The sequence below is a fragment of the Centropristis striata genome, chromosome 6 (assembly GCF_030273125.1).
Source record: "Centropristis striata isolate RG_2023a ecotype Rhode Island chromosome 6, C.striata_1.0, whole genome shotgun sequence".
NCBI lineage: Eukaryota > Metazoa > Chordata > Actinopteri > Perciformes > Serranidae > Centropristis > Centropristis striata.
Genome location: NC_081522.1, coordinates 15,642,784 through 15,659,742, shown reverse-complemented (window position 1 = coordinate 15,659,742; position 16,959 = coordinate 15,642,784). Strand labels below are relative to the sequence as shown.

At 38.4% G+C, this 16,959-nt stretch overlaps 1 protein-coding gene across 2 annotated transcripts in view; it reads left to right on the top strand.

Moving 5' to 3' along the window:
- Positions 1-6,693: 6,693 nt before the first annotated feature.
- shank3a (SH3 and multiple ankyrin repeat domains 3a) overlaps positions 6,694-16,959 on the top strand; it is a 183,914-nt gene continuing 173,648 nt past the window's right edge. The window contains exons 1-3 of one of the 2 annotated variants that reach the window (XM_059335863.1): positions 6,694-6,833; positions 7,472-7,635; positions 9,227-9,342. The gene's annotated coding sequence lies outside the window, so the exon portion shown is untranslated. The remainder of the gene's footprint in view (positions 6,834-7,471; positions 7,636-9,226; positions 9,343-16,959) is intronic. The other variant, XM_059335864.1, reaches the window with a different exon arrangement.

The following is a 16,959-nucleotide window of genomic DNA, read 5'->3' as shown; positions in this document are numbered from 1 at the left end:
TGCAATAGAGCTCAAAATTGTTAAAAGTCTCTTCATGTCGGGTAGCTCTGCGGTATTCGCTAAACCCACAGCCTCTTAAATGGGTGTCCTTCACTAATGGCTAACCATATTCCCAGGTTGCCACAGCCATTTGCAAAGCAAATCCTTGATGGTGGGCTAGAGACAGAAGCCCAGTCAAATGTGTGATAGCAGGTGTTCCAGGTTGTAGTCACGGTGGTTTGTTTTTGCCTTTCTGTTTGATTACTGTTTCTGTGTTCTGCATGGCTGAACACTGAGCCGCACAGCAGCGCGGGCTATCTATCTTTCTGCACAAACTCACACACACACACACACACACACACACACACACACACACACACACACACACACACACACACACACACACACACACACACAGTGAAACAAAGTAGAGTCCAATTTATTTACACCACCAGCTGTTCACACCCATCAGAACTGGCAATCATAAACACTGCATTGCATCTGAGACAAGGTGGACACAATAGAATCTCTTTAACATTAATTAATTCAACCAACTGACATATAAAAAATAACTCACCTGACACCACAGATGGGACAAAATGTGGCTGTTTAAACATTGACATACACTGCGGGTCAGTAAATGGTTTACCTGGCCCCCATGGCCCCACAGCAACAGTTTTGAGAGTGGGCACTTTGTCTCATTGTGACCTTCATTTATCAGGTTGTTTATTCACCCAGGACTACACACAGTCCAGCCTGGCAGCAGGGATGTGGGAACAGTTGATGATGGATTAACAGAGGAAGCCACTGGAATTGGTTCAAAGCCAGGAGATGAACTCTCTCATTTGGTTCGTTATGCTTCCTTCCCAAAACTCTCACTTCTTCTTCTGCTCACTCTCCCTTTCCCTCACACCTGTTCCTCAAGCCTTCAGTTGTTTTCTCCAATTTTATGCCACCCATTTTCTATATTTATCATCTTTTTAGCAACATCCACAACCACATATTCACACACATCCAGAGCCTTATCGGCCTGGCACTCATTTTATCTCTTTATCCCGGTGTTTCCTTTCCATTATCGGTTCAATTTTTCTCCTTCTTCACAAACAATTAATCAATCTCCCCTGCCAGATGCAAGTAATCTATCTCTCTCTCCACTCTTCTCTTGCTCATCTGCATGCTGGTCTCTGTTTATGCTCTCTGTCTTTTTCTCTGTTCATTAATTCTTTCTATCAGTTTGTCTCTTCAGCGGCTGTGTGTGGAATCTAAACTTCTCACAGAGGGGATGTCATGTGAAATTGTGTTTCCCCTGCTTACTGTGATCAATGTGTCTTGTTAACTTGCATATGCTGGTTTCTATTGAGCCTGGCAACAGCTCATCAATTTCCTCAGTATAGACGCTCATCACAAGCTGCATCCCTCTCAGTGCATGTGTGCTCGCAGATCAATAACAATGATGCTATTTGATTTACATCTAGAGTCCATTCATAAAACAACTCGAAGAGTTGTAGAGAGACTCTACAAATGGAGAAACCTATCCTAAAAAACCCTAAATTGCTGAGTCAACTCTAAAACCTCTCTAATCAGGAGTTTTTCTCCTCTTGGTACAGGTACAGTTGCATGCAGCTGTCATTGTCATTTGTTTAATTTCAAGCCATAATTAACTCCAGAAAAAGATAAAGTATTTCGAAAATGCAGGCTTTTAATAATGCCAGATGCTCTGGTATCTCAACTTATATTAAGTTGCACACTGTAGCATGTTATGTAGAATTAATTATTTACACTATTTTATCCATTCTCCTTTCTCGAATGTGTTTTCAGCATTTCTTTTTTAAGGACTTTTTTGCTGCAGCTACCAGACCTCCTCAACACACAGCCTCCACTGCTTTTCTGTCTTTTACTATTGCTGCAAAAGGGCTTTTCCCCTGCTTGCTGGGCAATAGTCCAGCAGAGATCTTGAGAGATGGAGGCATAGAAAGGACTGAGGAGAAGAGAGAAAAGGGAGCGGAGGGGTGGAGGTGGACTGTGGGACTGCCCAGTGTGATTCTCCTGCCAAGGCGGCACAGAGGAGGATTTGTATCTGTGTTTGTGTTTGTGGTCCCATGTGTCTTAACAGGCAGCAAAGGACCAGTTTGCCACATCACAGATCTATTGTTGGGGTTCTGCTGCCAAGGCTAACAGTGGGGCCACACAGCCATCTGTCTCCATATACTGACCCACTGGTTATCAGCTAACCGCTCCGAGAGCCAACCTCTCCCCTCTGCTGCCTTATGAAGCCAACTGAGCACTAAAGGCATGATACGCTAATATATGACACAGAGTCCATTTCAATCATTTCAATAGCTATGAACCATTTGAGAGGGCACTGTGCGTCTTGTCATTATAGCATTTAAACTGCATCATATTCTCTCACAGCCCGCCTCATTACAGGCTGCCTTCACAGCCAAGGATAATTATAATCAAAGGCAGAATCAAACCCATCCCTTATTGGTGACCCTCCAGTAACCCTCCGTCCACATCTCTTTGTCAAGGTCAGTCGTGCTCATTGTTCTGCACTGGTAGGCAGGAAGTATTGGAATGGCATCTGCCTTTCTTCCTGGGTGTGTAGGCCAAGGTGCATTGTTTTGTTCATGGCGGTGCTGTTGATGGTATTAATAACATACTTTACTGTCTGTGAGTTCATTGTAATAGTTCATGGTCCGAGGACTCCTGATGGCACAGAAACAACATGATATTGTTAAATAATTGTCATAGCAGGCTGGATATAATTCCTGGCTAATTTAAATGATTTAAACAGTAGTTTTTGTTTGTGTGTGTGTCCGACATTGAAACATGTAATAGATGGTTGCTGTTATCATCTGCAGACTGTCCTCTTCCTTGTTTTTGAAATGTCTTAAAAGGCATGGTTACACACAACTATGCAGAGATGACACCTGCGACTTGCTGACTTTGGCATCAACTTAAAATGCAAAAATGCATCCTCTGCCCAGCATGTGTTCTCTTGTTTTTGTTTGTTGCTCTCTCTCGCACACACACTGTTTAACATACACACACACACACACACGCACGCACACACACACACACACACACACACACATACACACACACACACACACACACACACACACACACACACACCCATGTGTACACACACACATACTTTGCACATTCACACTCACACACTAGCCCATGATATGCAATTTCAGAAGTGTCACAGCTAGTTTTTCATAAAGACAGGTTGACTGTGCTTTAAAGTAGGGCCTGACTAATTTTCAACCTCTTTTCTTCTTCTTCTTCTTCTTCTTCTTCCTCTTCTTCTTCTTCTTCTTCTTCTTCTTCTTCTTCTTCTTCTTCTTCTTCTTCTTCTTCTTCTTCTTCTTCTTCTTTTCCCCCCTAATGCTGTAAACACTTTTCTCTTTTCCCCGCCGGCACTCAGCTTGATACAGTACAATGCATTCGGAAATATTCCAAAGGGGATAGTACATTTCTGTTTTTTAAAGTTAGTCTCTTTCATCTGACAGAAGGTTGAAGGAGTAGGAGATAAATGAGTTGAGCTGCTGACTGTACTGTATATAGATAGTTATTTCACTCCTTATGGTGAAAATCATATTTATTAGTCTCTTAGAGCAAACTACCTTCAACCAGAGAAAACAGAATGCTAAGGCAATAGTGAATACATCCATTTTTCTTTTTTGTCTAACTCACCCACACGGCTGTGCTCTAGATTTAGGACTCTCAAATGTTTTCATAGATACCCTAATGGGCACATACCAACAAGATGAGAAGATATAGTCTACTGTATGTATTAGAAGACATTTTCATTTTAACTTTTCAGCACTATGGAGTGATACATGTGGTGAGCTATAGGTATAGTGCAATAAGAGCTATTATTGATGCACTAATAGCTCTTATTGCACTATACCTTGATTGTTTGCTTTTATTCTTCCTGTAAGTCGCTTTGGATAAAAGTGTCTGCTAAATGACTAAATGTAAATGTATATGTAAATGTGAACTAAACCTCTAATATTAGAATAGTCATGCTTATTCATCATCTAACTGAGGCAATTGCAAGCAAATTAAATTGCATCACAATTTACACTTTTAATACATCATCTACTCTACTGTGTAACTTTTCCAAAGATTTTTGAATCTGGCTGCAGGGATTTGCTCCTGTTTAGTCACATGAGCATCAGCCACTGAAGTTGGGCAATAAGGCCTGGCACAGAGCTGTTTTTTCCAAATCATCCCAAAAGTGTCCAGGTTTGAAGACAGGGCCCTGTGCAGGTCAAACCTTTTTCTTTTCTGGCCTTGCTGTTTACAAACGGGCAACAGGGGGCTTTTCCCAACTGTTGCCATAAAGCTGGAGGCACACTTTTCTAAAATAGCCTATTATGGCATGTTGTACCTACAATATGATTAAACAACTTAAACCTAATATTGCAACAAAACATGGCAAAAAAAAGCTCTACAAAAATATTTTATGATGATAATTGTAATTGACTGCATAAAATATGATGATTTGACCGTTTTGACCACGGTAGGCATTGTTTTTTCAAAATAAAAGTGTTCCATCCACCGTTAATGGGTGCGTTCAGTTAAAATGACCTTGGATGCTTTTATTGTGATGACACTCTGTGGTTGACCTGTAACTGACCTGGACCACCAGCAGTTAGCGTTTAAGGTCGACCGCGACTGGCTACTTCTACATGCATTTTCATTTAAAGCGGCTCTCTGCAGTTTTCACAGGCAAGTTACCTTGTTGACATGGATTTTCCTAACAAGTTTGAGTATATTATCCCTCTTACATGTGATAATTAACGCCAATAACGTTACACCTGTAGGGTAGCAACAACAGAACAACTAGCATGACAGCTAACTATAAGGCGACAACCTGGTGCTTAGTGTTCATTTAAACAATTAAGCGTTTTCTGTAAATATTGAAGAGAAAAAAATGTCTAAAGTAAACAACTACCGTTCATTTCTCAACTCTTACTTTACCTTTAAGTGCATTGTGTAGCTTACAGAAAGCTTGTTTGCTACACTGGAAAAAAAGAAATTTTTTGACCCTGTAATTATTATTTCAATCATCTATATAAATACTACAACGAAATACGAATTCAGTGTTTTTACTTTAAAATAGTAGTTTTTCCAGGTAGTGCATTACTTAGTGATTGTTTGTTTTTATGTGTCCTCAATTTTGTATGTAAATTGAATCATTCGTTCCAAATAATATTCACTAAACCAGTTCATTGGCTTAATTAGTTGATATTTCCAAGTAAAATGTAATTGAGGGACATCAGTGAATCTGCAATTTACTTGTGTATTTTCATAAATATAAAAAGTGGTTCTATTAAATAAATACAGATACATAAAGATAAAGATTACAAACACTTTCTGTGTGGAAAAACTTGCCTAGCTTTTATTAAGTAAATGTCACTCCAATTTTTTTCAGTGTAGCTTTAGTGTTAATGCAGTACACAGGTCTAATTAATAACCTTAATGGTGGCTGCATTCCACAGCCAACTGGCAGTTTAGTAGAGCAGGACCAAAGTTAATGTTATTAGTTACACCTGTGGTTTCTCTGCTGAAACATGTCAAAGTGAGAGAAAGGAAAGCCCTTAGGCTACATGACAGTGTAGTATGCCTATTAGGTAAATGCCTTTTCCGGTAATAGTGTAAAACTGACATATTAAAACCCTTGCTAAGTTTTTGACCAGCTGCCTTTGTTCACATTGTATAGGGTCAAGGTTTCCGCAGATGTTTTACATCACATTCAACTCAGGATGCAAGTATGCAAACCAACTACAGACATCATATGGGCTTAAATTTGTCTCAATAATATCTGCAAACGCACATCGGGTGATCTACAAATAGTCCTTGATTTGCACACGTGCTTTGCGATCCACAAATACACATTTCTAATTTGTAACTTGTATTTTGTTTTTTACAAATACGTGTGTATTTGTAAATATATTGTGTATTTATAAATACCCAATTTTCCATTTGTAAAAACAAAAAAGATATTTGTAAAACTGAAAATTCTGTTTGTGAAGTGTGACTCTGCATTTGTGAATCATCAATCACATACACGTATCTCTTTCCTCAAAGACGCATTTTTGAGACGTTCTTATCGAGAGAATCCACAAACACACAGTGATTCACAAATGGCCGCCCTCCTCAACAGTAGGTGGCAGTGTTGTTATATGCACTGATGGAGCTATAGTTTGGACTCTGCTTAAGGTGGACTAACACTTAAGTTTCGATTTCGCGGTAAGGCCATGGTACATAAGTTAACGTCTCAAAAATACATCATTGAGGAAAGAGATGCGTGTGTGTGATTGGCGATCCACAAATGCTGAATCACATTTCATAAGCGGAATTTTCAGTTTTACAAATACAAATTTATTTGTAAAATCCAACACACAAGTTACAAATCCTATGGCGAGCCATTTGTGAATCACAAGCTGTTTGTTTGTGGATCAGTGTGGATCTTGTCAAGAACGTCTCAAAAATGCGTCTTTGAGGAAAGAGATGTGTGTGTGTGATTGATGATTTACAAATGAAGAGTCACACTTCACAAACAGAATTTTCAGTTTTACAAATGGAAAATTGGGTATTAACAAATACACAATATATTTACAAATACACACGTATTTGTAAAAACCAAAATACAAGTTACAAATTAGAAATTTGTATTTGTGGATAGCAAAATATGTGTGCAAATCAAGGACTATTTGTAGATCACCCGCTGTGCGTTTGCAGATATTATTGAGACAAATTTAAACCCATAACATCATTGGAGTTATGCTGCCTCTGAGCTTCTTAAATCCATCAAATTAGGAGCCTACTTTTACACAGTGAGTACATTCATCAGTTTTTTTCATAATAGCCTTGTTTTATTTTGTTTTCCTCAAATCTCACTCCTCAAGATTTTGTAGTTAAATACTTAAAATTTTGTAGTTCAATAATATTTTCATGTATGTTACTTTAATCAAAAGTCAACAGTTTGCTACATTTTTTTCCTGGTATGTTGCCATAAAAAGTAAAGTAATGTCAATGTTAAATATTGATTAAATGACTATAGTCCACTGTTGCATTTCAAGATACAGCGTGTGTGTTGGGAGGAAAGCTGATGTCACTATCCATCACTATAACAAAATCAGAGGGTGTATTTTTAGGTTTATAGAGTTTTAATGAGATCTTTAGGCATTGTCTAGCACACTAAATGGCAAACACACAGCTAAGAATACATCATCATAGGACAACTGCAGGAAATACCTTGATGTCACTCTTTATGTCGCATAACCCATATGTTACAGTATGTCCTGTCCCGCCCTCTGTTTTGTCTCAACACAGATGAATCAGAGTGTAAGAGTACAATGTAGGCAGGCAATCTTTCCATCTATGTCTTATTAAATGGCTCAGTGCTGTGCTCTGTGTTTTCTGAGCTCTCCTCTGTGTTTGATATCTCATTTGGCATTCCTTCTGTACGCAGCCCTCGTTATCGTATTCCTATGGAGTGCACTGGCATTTGACATACAGACACCAAAGACTCTGGCAGCATTGCAGATCAACTGCCTCTCACATCGGAACTCGCTCGCTGTCTCATTCTGTCTCTTCCTCTCATCCCGTCCTGTCTCCCTCATAGACCTCAAACAGGTGATGGACCTAAATGATCACTGACTGTCACTTGCAAAAGCATTAATTTGATTGGAATCAGGTTACTCTGTGTCTGCGGTGGGAGGAGTGTGTATCTGTGGATGGTGTTGGAGATGACAGCAAGACGAGGCATGCATGGGGCTGGTAAAAGGAGAGTTTGTTGTTTTGACTTTCGAGGTTTACATACTGATTTCTACAGAAATGCTTGTGGGTGAGTGTTTTTCCACAAATGTGAGCCTTTCTGGTTAGCAGTGGTGGTTTTCAACTTGTAACTTCTACATTAATAACATTTTCTTATGGTGGTATCATGAATGTTGACATTAACTTTGAAAATTGAGGCCTGCAGTTTGTTTGGGTTATTTTCTGATTTTCTGAATGAGTTGTCTATGTACTTTTGGAGGAATTTTGGTTGGCTGGCCACTCTGAGGAAGAGAGTCCATTGTTTCACGTTTTCTACATTTAAAGATAATGGCTCTCCCTCTGGTCTGTTGGAATCACATAGAAATGGCTTTGAAACTTTTCCCGGATTGATATATTTTAATAACTTTCCTTCTCATCTCTACAGCAATTTCTTTTGATCAGAGCACACTGTGCTGCTTGTTGAGACCTCACTTTGCTGCAAAGGTTCTTTTTAAGTGATGTTTAGATTTAACGGGGCTGCCAGTAATCAAGCCTGATTGTGTCTACTCTAATTGAACCCAGTGATCAATTCTATTTGCTTCAGTGGCTGAATGAGTAACTAAGGGACCAATTACTTTTTTTCACACAGGGCCAGTTGGTGGTGGATAACTAGTTTTCATCAAAAATAAGTGATCATTTAAAAACTGTATTTTTTGTTTATTCTGGTTGTAACACCCTGGTACAAATATGCACAAATACAAGAAATCAGGAAGGGGGCAAATACCTTTTCATAGCATTGTATGCTCCAATAGCCTTTTCTGGGGCTTTCATCAGCATCTTACAGGCTTTGCCAGCATATAGAGTTTATACAGTTTTGACAGCTCAGCTGTCATAATTTTTTTTTCAATAAAAAAAAAAAGCAATTTCACATAATTTTATTATTAGCACTACTGTGGAGCAGAAAATAAACAACAGAACAGAAAACTAGGTGAGGATCAACTACAATCATTATGTCTGGTGAAAATGATTTAGTTCCCCTCAGTCCATTCCTCTGAGCAGTTAACCTGTTTTGAGTCTCAGTGATTGACTTGGAAGTTTGACGTCCCTCCTCATTGGTCATTGTTGTTTAGATCAGCAAAAATAAAACCACTGAGTGATTGTTGTATTGAATCAGTTGGCAATATAAAGTAGTAACTTGGACATTTATTTTTGTAAGAGTACTTCAAAAGATTAGAGTTGTTGTTGTGATTTTCTTGCATACATCATCAATTCAAATGGGTTCAAAATGTCTCCAAAATCACTTATAAGCCATATCCCTTTGTTTTCCTTTGATTACATACACAAAGTGGATGGAATTAGTAAATCAACAGTGTGTTATTTATAGCCTGTGGCATGTGTTAGGATGAGGCCAGATGGACAGCCGTGATCCTATTACCTCTGTTACTTGCCACTGTTGTATGTCTGCCTACAGATCCTGCATTCACATTGTACACATGGACACGTTTGGTTCTTCTGTTCATTTACTCTGGACAGACCTCTGAGTTCCCTGCCCATGCATTCACAGAGCAGGACTGACTACAGTTCATGGTATGTGTCTCTGAAGAAGGATTGTGTTGATCTTTGGTGTTGTGATTAAATGCTTGCATCAGTGCATGCACTCTCTGCTGCGTTGCCTTTTTAGTGTGTACTGTATACTCTCACAAAATGTTGTGATATTTCAATATTTATGACCTCTCCTGAATATTTTTTACATGGTTTTGAAAGATAACATGTTAAAGTAGAATAGAGTAGAACGTATATGCTATGAAAACCATATGCTTCAGCCACTGATGGAGAAACCTTAATCACAGTCTAATTATCTTGTATCTGTAAGGGTTGAAATGTAGAGTAACCAAGTGCATGAGGAGGGGAGAGGACTGTGAGATCATTGACTGGCTGTTAGTCATGCTGATGACTCGGCTCATTCATGTTTCAGACGCAGTGCTCTCTGGTCAATTGAACATGGCTCTGCCACTTGTAACACTAGTATTTATTCTTCTACTTTATTAAGAGGATGGTGGGGTAAAGGGAAGTGCTGAGCCAGATAATGACAGGAGAAGTGTAGTTAATATTTGCTTCTACAGTGGAAGTGATTTGTTACGAGGCTCTATTCTGAAATTAGGTGACTAAAGGCGTCTGGAAGGTGGGCATATTTTATGCAAATGTCACAAAGTTGGCAGTTAAAACAAAACAATGAGAAACGGAATTTAAATTGAGAAAAACAAAATAAGGTAAATATAACTTAAAAATCATTGATATTAAAATATATTTAACATTGTTTGTGGTAACATGGTTTCAAGACCTAAACAAGCAATACCCAGAGAGCCTCAAAAAATATGATTTAAACAAGACAGCTTTATCAAAACATTGATAATCATTTTATGATGGTTTTTATATGTGTGCTTGCATGAACGTCAGATCTTCCCAATTTAAAATGGAAAATGGCACAGAAAGATCTGTCTAGAGATTAATAATGATTAAAGATGAAACATACTATTGTTCTTAAACTGTTTAAATGGCTCACTCCACAATGGCAGTGATTGTCACAAGGGTGCTTTCATATTTGTTATCATGTCTCTGTTAAAATTGTATGATTGATGTATAATTTTCTTTTCTGTTTCATGTTGGTTATCTATTTTTTTGATAGGGAGATGTGGTGCGACGGAGGATAAGAGATGTTAAGATCCTATCTTTATTTCCTTTACAGGAAATGTGCTCTAAGCAAGAACAGAAAATGAAGGGTTTTTTAACAAAAGATTTTCCCTATACATTTTTTCTTGCATTTGCACACAAGTCAATTCAATAGAGACATGGTTTTGTTTCTGATTATAACACCTGACAGGATTTTGAATGTTGTATCATTCATTTCTGAGGCAGATTTTATTCAAAAGTAATTGAATCCTGTGAAGATGTAAAATCAGACTGCTTAAGAATGACACAATTGCTTTAATGTTTTTACTGTCATATTATTAATTCTTGTGATTGAAGACAGACATACTCCATAACTCATAACTCCTTTTGATGGTCCCTGAGTTAGGAAGTTGTTCTTCTGTGTTTTCATGAGCTTTAAGTCACAATGTAGAAACAAGATGGATGCTACAAAGATGTGTTGTACATTATCACCTCTGAACAGGTCCTGGAAGTTGATCCGTAGCACCTCCTTCATAACTACATCACGCAGGTTGTGAAGAGCGTGATTTCCACATAACACCAGCAGCATTCTCTGCATAAATGTATTGACAAGCACTGCTGCTTTGTGAGGCAATGAGTAGTAAATGTTGTGCATTTCTCACTAAGTCTGCATGCTCTGTTTGCGACAAGTTGTTGTTTGTCACTTTGATGATGAAAGTTCATATCAACAGACATCCATGACAGCAGTAATTTAGCCGTGGTGACATGCTGCTGCTGAATGTCTTTAGGGGTGATTTTGAGCATACTGCTTGCCAAGATCTGTTCATTTAAGTCAGCATGGGGTGTCTTAGCTGATTAATTTGTACTTCAAAGAAGTTTTTATCTTGACCGATGGACTCAAATTTTTTGAGAGCACAGTCCTTTTCGGTCAGGCTTCCTAGCTAAGGCATATATTTGACCTTATCTTAGTAGTTGACAGCCACACGCTTCAGTGTTTGCTTTATGGAGATCAGATATAAAAAGCAGAATCTATGCTTGTTGATGAGGTGCTTTACCTGAGGCAACACCACTTACGTCCTCCCACGGCAGATGATGATAAAAATGAGGCATGATAACAAAGCTGAGTATCACTCAGACCTTGAGAATGTAGATGCGATTTACTGACTAAAGGCACACTTTAGTGCATTAATCTGCACTGACATGGGACATTTGAATGTACACACAGATAACTATGTAAAGAACTTTCGCATACTTTGAATTTAGTATTTTTAATTTAATGATTTAAAATGCACAGTTTCTTTCTATTAGTTGTAATGAAGTGAACAAGTAAATGCTTATCCATAGCTATGTCATGGTACATCCATGGTAACAAAGTGGCTTTAAAGATTTACTGTAATGAATATTATTATCTTATATATTCGTATAATATCATATTATCTTAAACACTTTATTTGTAATTCTGCAGACAGAGAAAGGGAATGTGTTGACATGCATAAGCATTTACTATGACAGCCTTTGCCCCAAGGCATCAAGCAGGACATTGCCATCTTCATCAGACTCACCATCGAGTGTTATTCAGCTTCCAACCATCAGCTGACATTTACATTCAAAAATTATGTGAAGTCACTTCAGCTGCTGGGGGGAGAGAGTGAGGAGATAGCAAGTACAAGGGCAGATAAGATGAAATGTAATGTAAAAGGGCTATACAGGCACAGAGTACGCCGAGCGACAAAGAAAGAGGAAGGCTAATAGTTGTTAAGTATTTTAATGGACTCTTAACCACTTATTTCCTTTGTTGGCTTTACAGGCTTAGCTTCAAGTTATGAATGATATAAAATGATTAATACCCATCTAGAATTAGGGTTTAAATGGTTGTTTGCACACTTCTCTCTCCTTCTCTTCTTCTGTCTGCTTGCCTTAGTCTAGTTTGTCATAGTTACAATCTTCAAAAATATGCTGATTTCATCATAATTATCTCAGACAGTAGTATGGAAGGGTCGCTTTCCATCTTGCCTGAATTGCCATTTTTCCAAGACCTCTGCTTAAGAGTCTGGCTGCTTCCCCAGACTCCCGATCCCTTTTTGTGTCTGGCCAGCTGGTTTCAAAGTAATGTGCTGAGGTTTGATGTTAAAGAGCCATTTCTTTTCCCAAGCTGGTGTAAAATCACCATCTGTCTCAGTGTCTGCTCTGATTTGAGTGGTCTCTCTGCCAGACTGGCCTGCAGATGCAACCCCATGAGTCTAGCATCACACCCCGTTGCCTGGACAATTTTATACAGTATACATTTATGAATACTTTATTTGTAATACACATCTCTTAAAACACAATTATTTTGACATTTTGCCGAAGACACTGTTATACACTGTCATCTGCCCAAACCCAGATTTAAATAACGTCTATCAAAGTTAATGCAATTATATCATGTTTACTTAATGCACATTTTTCTTTTTAATGCCACTTGTTGTTTTGACACATTAACACAGGTTGTGTTATGATAACCCTTTGCCCAGAGTCAGATGGCAACTAGCAAGCAATGGCTAAAAAAATAAGGTATTTGGAAAAGCAAATATAGCTACAAAGCCTTGCCAGATGGGTCTGTTGGGAAGATTGAGAAGTTATTTGCAGTTACTGTCTATGTGAACTGAGTTAGCAGAGAACACCTTGTCTTAAATACCATAAAAAAAAAAAAACCTTAAATACCATTTGCTTGCCAAGCACACAGATAGTGCAGTCAGCCCTGTTTGCCCCAAATCATCTAGGTTGCGTCGGGTCAATTAACGTTTGTTTGTGTAAAACAACCACCACTGTATCAGAGATATACAACTGGCATGAAGACTGCACAGGTAGCAGAGGAGTGTGGATTATGATGGTTGCACTCATGGACTTCACTCAGAAATAACAGTTACTTCGGGGTGACATCGCATTATTGTGACCAGCAGTGTCAAATGCAATAAATAGGGACCTACAAATACATATAGATTTATATATAGTTAATGGGTCCACAGCAGTTCTGTGAAAAGACCTTTCATTCATTGTGATTCAATACTGGAATTGATTGACAGCCCAAATTAAAATATATAAAGCAATATAATGCAAAATGGGCCAGTTTTTATGCTGCTTGTAAAATTCGCAAGCATCTATAGTTATTTCATTGTTCCTCTTCACCCACCAAATCCCATTTTGTGTGTAGTTTTGTTTTTTGTATCAAAGTCTGGCTTTAGGTCCAACATGTTCTCACATGCAGGCTTATCTGTTTTTATCTGCTCACTTGCTTACACAAAGAGGTCACAAACCCATGGACACATAAAGTGTTTTGAATAATAATTCTAAAATGCAGATATAAGGCATTTGCCTTGTTCCTGTTCCAGCAGCAGCCTTTGAGAGGAGAGATTAGCATGATTTTCATTAGCATAGTGGTAAAAGAGAGGAAAGAGCTACCTTTAGACTGGTGGTTAATTGACTTGATTTCAAATGTGTGCATCTCTCTCTCTCTCTCTCTCTCTCTCTCTCTCTCTCTCTCTCTCTCTCTCTCTCTCTATTTGTCTCTTTGTCTCTGTCTTTCTTTCTTTCTCTCTCTTTATTTATCTCTTTCCCTCCCCGTCATCCTCTGGGCTGAATTAATGAGGGATCAGTGAAAGGATGTTTACAAGATTAACAAATGCCTCAACACTTAGTCTGTGTACATGAGTGTCAGTTGGGGTCTGTGTTGTCCCAAAGGGGCTGTGGGGATTACACCAGCATACAATATACTAGATGCATTGGTGATTATCACAGCCCTGCATAGCATCAAACTGATCTAAAACTATTAAATCTGAACAGTCTGAAATGACCTGTATATTATGAAATGGGATTACTGGTATGGCTTTCAATGAACAACATAGAGGTCATAAAGTAATATATGTTCATTCTTTGTTTTTACTCTGTAGCCTAAATTCATCCATGTGCTTTGCCCAAGGGAAGTTTATTATCATTAAACCATGTATTTCTTTTAAAAACACACCTTCATCATATTATAGTGGGCAAACATGGCTAGTTTTTGGGAAATGCTGCTTGATTGATTTTTCTGTTGCTTTATTTTCTCCTGTTTCTCATCACTGATCCTCCTCTGGCTCTTGTTCTCATTTTCTCTTTGTCTATTTCTCCCTCTAAGCCTTTGTAGGCTTAGAATGATTCCACTAAAGAACATTTTTATACAGAATCTGCCACCTCAATCTGGGACTGTCCCTCTATGTAAATGTGAGTTGGCATTGTATTTTATTCTTTCTGTTTTAGCTTTTATGTACCACAATTAAGCTAATTTACTTCCAGGAGAATGCCCAGAAAGCCAAGATAATTCAAATACAGATTCATATGTTGATATCAAGCAGGTTTCTGGAAGAACCTCGACAACCTTTTAATATCATTAGAACATTCCCTTCTCCTGCTGTGTTCAGCTAATCTGTTGTGGGACTGATAGCTAGGAGTAAAGAGATTCTCAGAACTAGACTCTGCTCTCCTTTGTGAGTTATTGTAAAGGGGTCGACCATGAGGTTACACAACAGTTACACAACAGCTATTTGTTTAATTTAAGTGCTGTATGCACATACACACACAAAATATATCTTCACACATACACACACACACAACTTCAAATGTCCCCTCAAGTTTAAGAGACCGGCAGGTAATTACCATTGGCAAAGGGTATTGACACCACGAGGGAGAGATGAGATGAGATGCTCCACTGAATTATTCCTACTAATTACTTTCTTCCGTACACCTATGGGAGCTGTGTGTAGGGGTTTAGTGTGGTTTATGAATACATATACATGTGTATTTGAGTGTAGAATGTGAATTTGTGTGTACTTGTGAGCCATGTGTGTTCTTTTTGCCTCCCAGTGCCAATGGGAAGCTATTGTAGCAGTCTGCTGTTGCAGCTTACTGCCAGAAAGAAGCAGAAAGGCATCTTCAAAAGCATGTAGCAAGCTGAAGGCACACATTTTGAACTCTGTATTACTCCAATACTCTTTGGTAGTTGGCAATTTTTGGCATAATTTGTATTTTTTTAGCCTTAGGCTCAACTTTTGTATAAATCAGCATTCCGTTGAATCATTAGTATCAGGTTTAGGTATGAAGTAATTGAACCTGCTTGATTTAGCTAAACTTGGTTTTCGATGAATCACTGTTTGTGAAGATTGAATAATAAAGGTTGAGAAGATATACACTTTATCTGTCAATAATAAATCACATTGCCACAATCATTTCATGGAAAGGGTTACTATTTTAGTCCAACTTTATGGGCGACCGTGTATATATAAGGTTAAGCCCAAGACTGGCAAGGCCACTCATTACTCACTATTCATCTAGATCAACCTCATGTGCTTATAGGTTTCTATAATAACTCTTCCGACTTGCACATTCATCTTCCAAAGAATATAAGGTGATGAAAAGTAGACTAAATGGTGTGTGTAAGTGGATGGGAGGCAGTTGAGGACACTGAAAAACGGAGGAGAGAGGCATGCAGATCTTAGAGTGTGTGTGTGTGTGTGTGTGTGTGTGTGTGTGTGTGTGTGAAGGAGGGACTTTCTTTGGATCAAAAATGGAAATGCAGGTGCTATCCCATACAGGCTCCATGAGTGTCATTTTAGTGAACGACATACCAGTTAATTTGGTATACAAACAAGGGATGTAACCATTTTTGTATCCTGTGATGTGCAATTAAAAAGAGGCTTCTGTGTTACTGACCCATCATGATATTAAATTACTGTTGATGTCCGCTAGTTCCTATAGCCTGTCATGAATATCCACAGACATGCCTGACTTCAGTCAGGCATGTCTGTGGATATTGTGGACACGTGGATTTGTGACGCCATCACCTGAATATGCCGATTAGCAGTACAAAACAAAAACACAGTACAAAACAAAAACACAGTGGAAGGTGAGTCCTCTCACTGCAGACCGTGTCAAAGTAATAACTGAGATATAATGTGTTTATCGCTGGAATATTTGACCTTACTCTGTTGTAGAGAATCCCATAAAAAAGCATGTGGTCAAAGTGCTTAAGCCTTGCTTCAATGTGCCTTTACATGTGTATTTTTAGTCAGTGCATCCACTTTTAAATGAACACATCAATCAATAGTGGATTTATTATGAATACTTTTTGGCTTCTCTCTAGTAAGAAGTTTCCCTGGTCAATTATGCATAATCCCTCTCAAATCTTGAGTATTAGGTACTGGTGTCGCATAAAGAATATATTGTATAAAAAAATAAAATACATTTTAACAATTTTTGTGTTCCACCAACATTGTCAGACTAATGATGAGTACATGAATATAAATGCACAGCCTACCAATATGTATGTTTATGAGTGCATGTGTGTCCCATTCATCTCTCTCTCTCTCTCTCTCTCTCTCTCTCTCTCTCTCTCAGACTCACTCACACACACACACACACACACACACACACACACACACACACACACACTACTGCCCTCATTATATAACCTCTGAAGATGCTCAGATGTTTATTTGGTAAATGTCTGGTTCAGTGGCAGGGTTG